Source organism: Euprymna scolopes, chromosome 5 (assembly GCF_053919585.1).
Source record: "Euprymna scolopes isolate OS-2025 chromosome 5, ASM5391958v1, whole genome shotgun sequence".
NCBI lineage: Eukaryota > Metazoa > Mollusca > Cephalopoda > Sepiida > Sepiolidae > Euprymna > Euprymna scolopes.
The window spans coordinates 50,713,513-50,721,246 of NC_136486.1; positions in this window are offsets into that span (position 1 = coordinate 50,713,513).

Below are 7,734 nucleotides of genomic sequence, written 5' to 3' on the forward strand. Positions count from 1 at the left end.
ATGCAATTTTAATGTCTATGGTTTCCGCTTTCGGTGTAACATTTCTTTCTAGTTTTATGTTGACGAACTATCGCTGTAAGCTGTAACTGCAGTCAGTCAATATTTATCTCACTTCCAGCACGATATGATGTGACACAAGGGTCGCGAGATGGGATTTGAAAGCCAGCGCTCTAAAGGAAGAACAAAAAATGCCTGGATAAACGCGTCGAAATACGCGATTAGCAAAAACTGATCCCTCCCTAAAAGGACAATGTAAGACCTAGAAGGGTGGACCTCCGAGAACTGCAAAAGGCAACATAACTTGGTTAATAATGGTGTATACTTTGTTAGCTCTACAGTCAGTCAGCCTTTAGCTAGTAGTGTTTTCTGTGTTATTGAACCATATCGTAGCACGTTTATGAATTTTGTAGATGAGGATTGATTATTCGTATTATTTGGATTCTTCGGATTACTGTTCTCATCTTGAGTTTCATTTTCACAAAATTTCCCGCAAAGACCCGTGGCCTAGTGGTTAGAGTACTTGGAAAAATCAACTGTAAAAGTGATATTCTCCTGAAGGTTGAAGGTTCAATTCTCAGTGAGGGCGACCGAAAAATATAATTGCGAATTACATAGGATCTCTATCTGGTCATGGCTGACGGAACAAGAGTAAATAAAGGGTACCATTCGAAATTCCGTCCATATTCCCGAGTACGACAGAAACATTCCCGAATCTGACAATATACACCTGAAGAATGCTAAACAATTCACATCTTGTAAATAAAAAAAATAGTTGAGCTGAGATCGAACCCAAAACCTAAATAAAGTGATACGGTAACCATTGCACCGGCTTGTCATGACTTTTAAAGGATGTTTTCAAACAAATTTATACTTAACATAAGAAAGTTGTCATGTTTTACATGCAAACATAAAAATCCGGTGGCTTCTCACGTACCAATTTTTCGATTTTGACTCCTTAGCAACACTTTTTCCAGATGGAAATCAATTAAAAAGTTTTTCACACAACTGAATACTCTATATATTAAATTACAAGTTTCTAGATTAAAATTCGGTTGAGTATATAGGTTGAGAAGAGTTCTCACACACGTACACATATTCTCACTTTTGTAGATATATAGATTTTGCCTTGTTTCATTGCATCTTTAATATCAATATTTGTGTGTCGTTTGTGACGAAAGTTGCGACAATTATGTTTCATAATTTTTTTGATGACGATTGATAGTTTGGATATTTTGGATTATTCAGATTACTATTATAATCTTGCTAATTTCCTAAGGCGCCCATACTGGGAAATGCCGATGGAGCTGCTCAGGTATTTTTTCAGGCCAGAGTATTTTTCCTTTATTTTTTCAGGCCAGAGTATTTTTCCTTTATGACCATGTGTCACATCTTCCCGACGCGAGAGGGAGATGTATATCAGTAGGATCCGTCCATTTTCCCAGCAACCTTAGCAAAAGCTTATCTTTTTTATTAGATGTTGGGAAAAGTCAAGGTTACTCTACTTTACCCGACACTGACATGACCTCAGGTTGTTTAGCAGAGAAAGTCTTGGAATCACCATACGTCTTTGCAATTATTAATAAATCCATATCCGAGACGCTAACAAAAGAACCACACCCTTTCGCATCTATTAGAAAATGCAGAACCAACACGATTCCCGGAGAAACCTATCGATCTGCGCAAATTAATGATCTTAAAAGCGAAACGCAACTTTGAGTATCACACCCATTTCTTCGCTTTATTAAACGAAGAAACAATACGCCCCAGAAAGCGCCACACCCTTTTGTATTGGATACTGCGATGCCCTTTTTTTTTTGTTCGCTGATGACATACTGAGTAGACAATAGACTTCCGGAAAGTACGTACCTCTTTGAGTGATTATAACTCATTAAGCCAATCTTCACAGGCACTTTTTCTGGATTAGTTCCGGGGTAAAACACCGATCTGCAAACGGAAGTGCGACATCTATTTTACCAAGTGACAGAGAGAAAAAAACTGATTTGTAATGGGGATCACACGCTTTTGAACTGCATATTAATGGCAAGGTTGTCCCCACGGACAGAGAAACCTTACTCATTTTTTTTTATTGGTTACAAGGACATAAATCGATTAGCCCGGGGCAATATCGCATGTGTACCGGTTTTAATCAATATGACCATGGATATATATGCACACGTTCGAAGTAGTTACTGAGATAACATCGATATTCCTGCACAAATACTACTCTCGTTTAAAACTGAATTTTGGTTAGTTGAATTTTGTTTTACGACATATCAAATCTTTTTCGAATCCAGTCATTTTGGTAAAAGATAATTTTTTTTTACTCATGTTCACCCATTACAAAGCATATCGCCACTTCGACGTAAAGGGCTACTATTTGGGGCCATGTATAAGAAAGATCAACAAGATATTTGTTTATGTTACATTTAAACTTCTGCATATCAGTACAGCCAGGGAAGCAGGCAGCAGGAAGGGAATTCCAAAGTCTAGCTGTTCGAGGGAAGAAACTACTAGAATAGAAAGCATTTAGGGACAACAGCAGTGAAGGGGCGAGATCTTATTGCTAAGCGAGTTTGTTGGGAATAATGCGATTTAAGATCCTCATCTATTAAAATATTTTGGGTTTAGTTTTTTGCACGATATCAAAGTCATTTTTTAGTGTTCTTTAAAGTTAAATCCAATCATTTTCGTAAATTTTATTCTCGAAATATGCGCCATAATTATATCAGCACACAAGTCCCCATTAGATAACGGAAGTTAAGCATTGTTGAGCCTAGTCAATACAAAAATAGGTAACCATTTGATAACAGCAGGTACTGTATGTGCCTTAGACCTGAAGAGAGATGCGTGCCATCAAGTGCACCACCAGGTTATTCTTGCATAAGACACGCTGCATAAAATACCCCCCCCTTGACGCATCTACCGATTCTCTAAATTGTTAATATTTACATATGCATGGTGTTTTTATGTTTCGTTATCCCCGGTTAGAGTGTGCACTGACATGAAACGGACTTTCCAGTTTTTTATTAAATAATTAATTTTATTAAAATTTAGTCGTGACCGTGCGTAGACGTTGTCATGCAAGATTTTGTTGTCTTCGCTTTCGTTTTCCTTATATCATCCCTTCTAGACATATGTAAGATAATCCAGTTTCAGACTTTTTTTTTTATATTTTTTACGAGTTTTACGAAGGTTTGCCAATCAGCCTCGCCGTTGTGACCGTCAAAATAAGACACTGTCAATAATGTAGAAAACTTTGATTGTCTTAAAGTAAAACGTAAACAAGTTCTTGATAACACGTCCCCTAAGTAATCCAATTTACAAAATGTCATATACTTACGATTACTACGCTATAATTCCATTGACTACTGTATGCTCATTAGCTCATATTATCGAGTGGCCTCCGGACCTTGATAAGTGGTGACTCCTATGTAAATAAAAACAACAACAAAAACTTTGTAATATATGGCGAGTGTTACCCCGATGTATCTGCTTATGTGCTTCATTAATTTCACTAAGAAAGTTAAGAGGTAATAATTGGCAAAGGGACCATTAGTTTCTTCATCTCCTGAGATAATTCCTACCAAATATGTACTTGAGAAGGGTTGATTTTCAGATCATCTAATGTGGTTTCTGTCTTCGAAGGAAAATCAGAGAGGGAGTGGTTTACTGAGTCTCAAGTGCAGTTTGAGGAAAACTGATGGGAAAGCATGTTAGCTTTCTCGGTTGCCGTGCAAACAACCTCATGATTGTTGGATAGTTGGGGAATTGTTGATTGCCCATTATTTATTACACTGTTGTAGATTTTCCGGAAATCACGAGCTTCTAATTTCTGAGTTTCTGCGTTTTATGGTGGTTTCGGTATATTCTCAATAAGCTGTCGCTACTTCTTTCTTACTATTACTTCTAGCTTCTATAAACTTTTGTCTGTTTGTACTGTGCTTATGCTGGATAAATCTAGGGAATGCATGTTGCCTCTGAGCGATGGCAGCTGCACAAGTAGAAGTAAACCATTAGGGAGAGTGGGGTTTGCTATGGAGTGTTTATATAATAGTTTTTTTTTATATATGTTTATTTCTATTTCATGTGTTAATGTGTGTGTGTGTGTGTGCGCGCGCGCGCGCGTGTGTGTGTGTGCGTGTGTGTGTGTGTGTGTGCACGGCCTTGGTTAAAAAGTATGTGAGCTTTTTTTTACTTATAAGATAAAACTATATTCCCTTTACCGAGCCACCAAGATGCCAGTGTAGATTTTAAGTTTCTTTTATATTTCCAGTACTCTGTGTTTGAGTCATTCTGACCTAATTTTGCCCAAAATTACTAACCCTGCAAGTTTCTAATTTATAACTTATTTGCGTTTAACTTTTAATTACTTTCAGTTATCAGACGAGAGCTTACGGATTTCTAGTTGGGACCAGTATATTTTATTTTCATATTTTTTTTTTCAGTGAATCGCTTCTTACGACAAAATTAAGAATGCGATTGTCATATTGGATGTTAAATACAAAAATGTTTAAAAAATTGACCGCTTTTTTTTTTGTTGCTCAACATACACATCCAAACACCCGGGCAACGCCAGGCTGAAATGCTAGTATAATATAGATATTATATATCTTTTATATAATATATATACTTAATATATATTATAAATAATATATATATATATATATGTATATATATATATATATATTTATATATATATATATATAGAATATAGCAACCTTCTGTGAGAAAGGAGTTACGAAAAGAATGCGTAATCTCACAGTGGATTTCATTGTCGATTTTAAACTCTTTCTAGGCGAGGAAGCGCGCTCTAATTAGTGTAGCATTAATAATCCGTGCGAGTGCGTATTTAACTAATATAGGCAAGCGACTTTATCAGGAGTCATCAAGTACTTCTCCGAGAGGTAGAGTGATCTAATTTTTATCTAGCGAATCATGTAGTTATAATGAAATCTAACGACAACAAGGAGTATGTCATATAGACTAGAAAATACCGAGTCTCGATTTTTATAGGCGCTGTGCACAAATCTGATTCAATCCTGATCACTATGGCAATCATGATCATTATCACCATCGTCGTCGTCGTCCTCGTCGTTGTCATCATCATCATCATCATCATCATCATCATCATCATCATCGCCATCGTCGTCGTTGTCGTCGTCGTCATCATCATCATTGCTGTCGTCGTCGTCGTCGTCGTCATCAAAACCCGTAATGACACATTCTTTTTCGCCGTGGTGACCGAATAGACGTTGTATCAACGCCACCATGCTAATAGGGCTTGCTAGAAGTTCAGGTGGATTCATTCTCATAATCCGCCATATTCTGGCCGTTTCTCCCTCTGCTCATTAAAATTAATGGCGTAAGATTGTTAATAGTGTTTTTGTAGCATTCTCTTTTGTGTTCTGGACCTTCCTCGACTTTACATGCAATCACCGAGACTTGTTGATCTCGACGTCGAAAGTAAACAATTGGCTGTGATCAACAAGGAGGACTTCAGTCACAGCAGAGAATCCTGAGGTACGCTCTCGATGAGCTCTATGTAGAGCTTCGGCTCGCTTAACAATAGCAACAGCACATGTTCTTAGACGTCGAAGATATAAGGTCGCACGTGTTCACGAAAGTGGTAAGCCCTTTTTAATTTTTGTAGCGGGTGACAAATCAAATGCAATCAGCAATCACCATGGTTTACGCATTGATTGCGACTGGTTATTGTCGATGCAGTAACAGAGGTTCCGCGTCGTTTAACATTGGATACTGGTCGAAAAACCAATCTCGTTGAGAACCACGTTTGTGCGCACTGATTACAAATGACAGAGCTGATGAACCGAACTGTTCCGCATTTCAGCGAGGAAGACATAACCGATGTTTTCGTGGAAGAATTATAGGTTTTTCCATTCGATATTGCTCATAAATACGGCGTCTATTCGGTCACACGCCCCTAATTCGCACCTTTGTTCTTTTGCTTGACTAGCTTTAATTTAATTCAGAAACAGAAAATAATAAAATCTGCACAATATTGTTACTTAAGCAGCTAATGCTATTACCTACGTCGAAGAATACAGTTTTATTGGAGTGAAAATAATCATAATCACCAGAATCACTGTTGCCTGCTAAAAGACATTGTCTACGTAATGTTCTGTTGCTGCTGTTGTTGAGTATCATTTATTCATGCTTAGCATTTGTTTCCCCGATATTTTACTATTAAGAACTCGTTTTCAAGAAGGATATCGGGTACTTACAGGACAAGTTACGTGAAGGTTGCTAACGTCCCTAATCACTGAGCCGCCTCCTTGGCGATGATGTTGCCGGTGGTTGTTGATAAGCATTATTCATTCATATTGTATAAATTAGACGATTACTGTTGGTATTTGTTTCCCTGATATCTTTCTAGTGAGAATTCAGTGACAGCAACTATAATCTTTAAGTGAAAATGTCTCCGTAGAACGGATTGGATTCGAACTTGGCACATCCAAGTTGTCAGCCCGTGTCGTAAACCACTGGGCCATCGTCGTCTCCTGTAGACGGTACCTAATTCTAGAAGAAAAAAAAATCGAGGAAACCAATAAGAACAACAGAATTGGATTGATCAAAAAAAAAAAAAAATCTGCTAATCTGGTTCATACGAATTTACTTCAATATTCTTTTGTTTATCGAGTGTACCCTACCTATACCTGGCACGATGTTTACCCTTGGCGGGTCGAGCGGGATTCTAAGAAATATTACATTTACGATCCGTTCCCAATCACATTTATATCTTCAGCATTGAATATGGCGACACTAGTTTTACATTTTTTTTTGTAGGTCACCCATCTGGTAATGATCAGAGTTATTGTGGCTTTACTTTGATGATCTAACGAGGACATTATGTTGTTATTATATGTCGTGTTGAACTCGCACAAGTTTTACTTTAGCTTTGAAAGAAACTGACGGATATCAACAAAATTGCAATATAAACAGCAGAGTTTACCTTCTCCTAAATTAGTTGCTTCATAAATCTTGAGACTCTATTTTACACTTATATCTCACGCATAGCTGGAGAAGGAAGGCATTAAGATTGATACATTTACCTATGATGATCTACCATAATTTCTACCATAATTTCATCTTTACAAAGGAGTCACCGCTTATCAAGGCCCGGAGGCCACTCGATGATAAGAGTTAATGAGTGTACGGTAGTCAATGGGAAATATCATCGTAATCGTTAGTAGTTGGAATTTAGTAAATTCGATTACTTAAGGAGACGAGTCATCAAGAATTTGTTCATGCTGGACTTGAAGATGACCATATTGTAGTTAGTTGGAAAGCAGGAAAACGCAATATAGGCCCACAGGCGTGTAGTTATCAGAAAGAAGCTTTATTCATGGAATCTACGTTTAGGTTTCGGTGCAGGTAAAGAATGGGAGAAATTATTGATAGTGGTTTCAGCTAGACGAGTATTTTTCATGAAAGTCAGGCCAGGGGGACCATAGATTGATGCTCAGAGGAGCACTTGCAATGAAAAAAAAAAAGATAAAGCAGAGACAGGCTCGCAACATCTCTTCTGTGAAACAGAGATCTTAACAAATAATACAGTTGACTAATGCGATTTTATACAAGACAAACTACAAAGTATTACTCGGTATTTCTCGGAATTTATAAGAGTAATAATATCGTATTATATCCTAATAATGAAGTATATTATCTGGTAATTTGTATAGAGTAGTTCAAGTGTGATATATAGAACATGGGTGT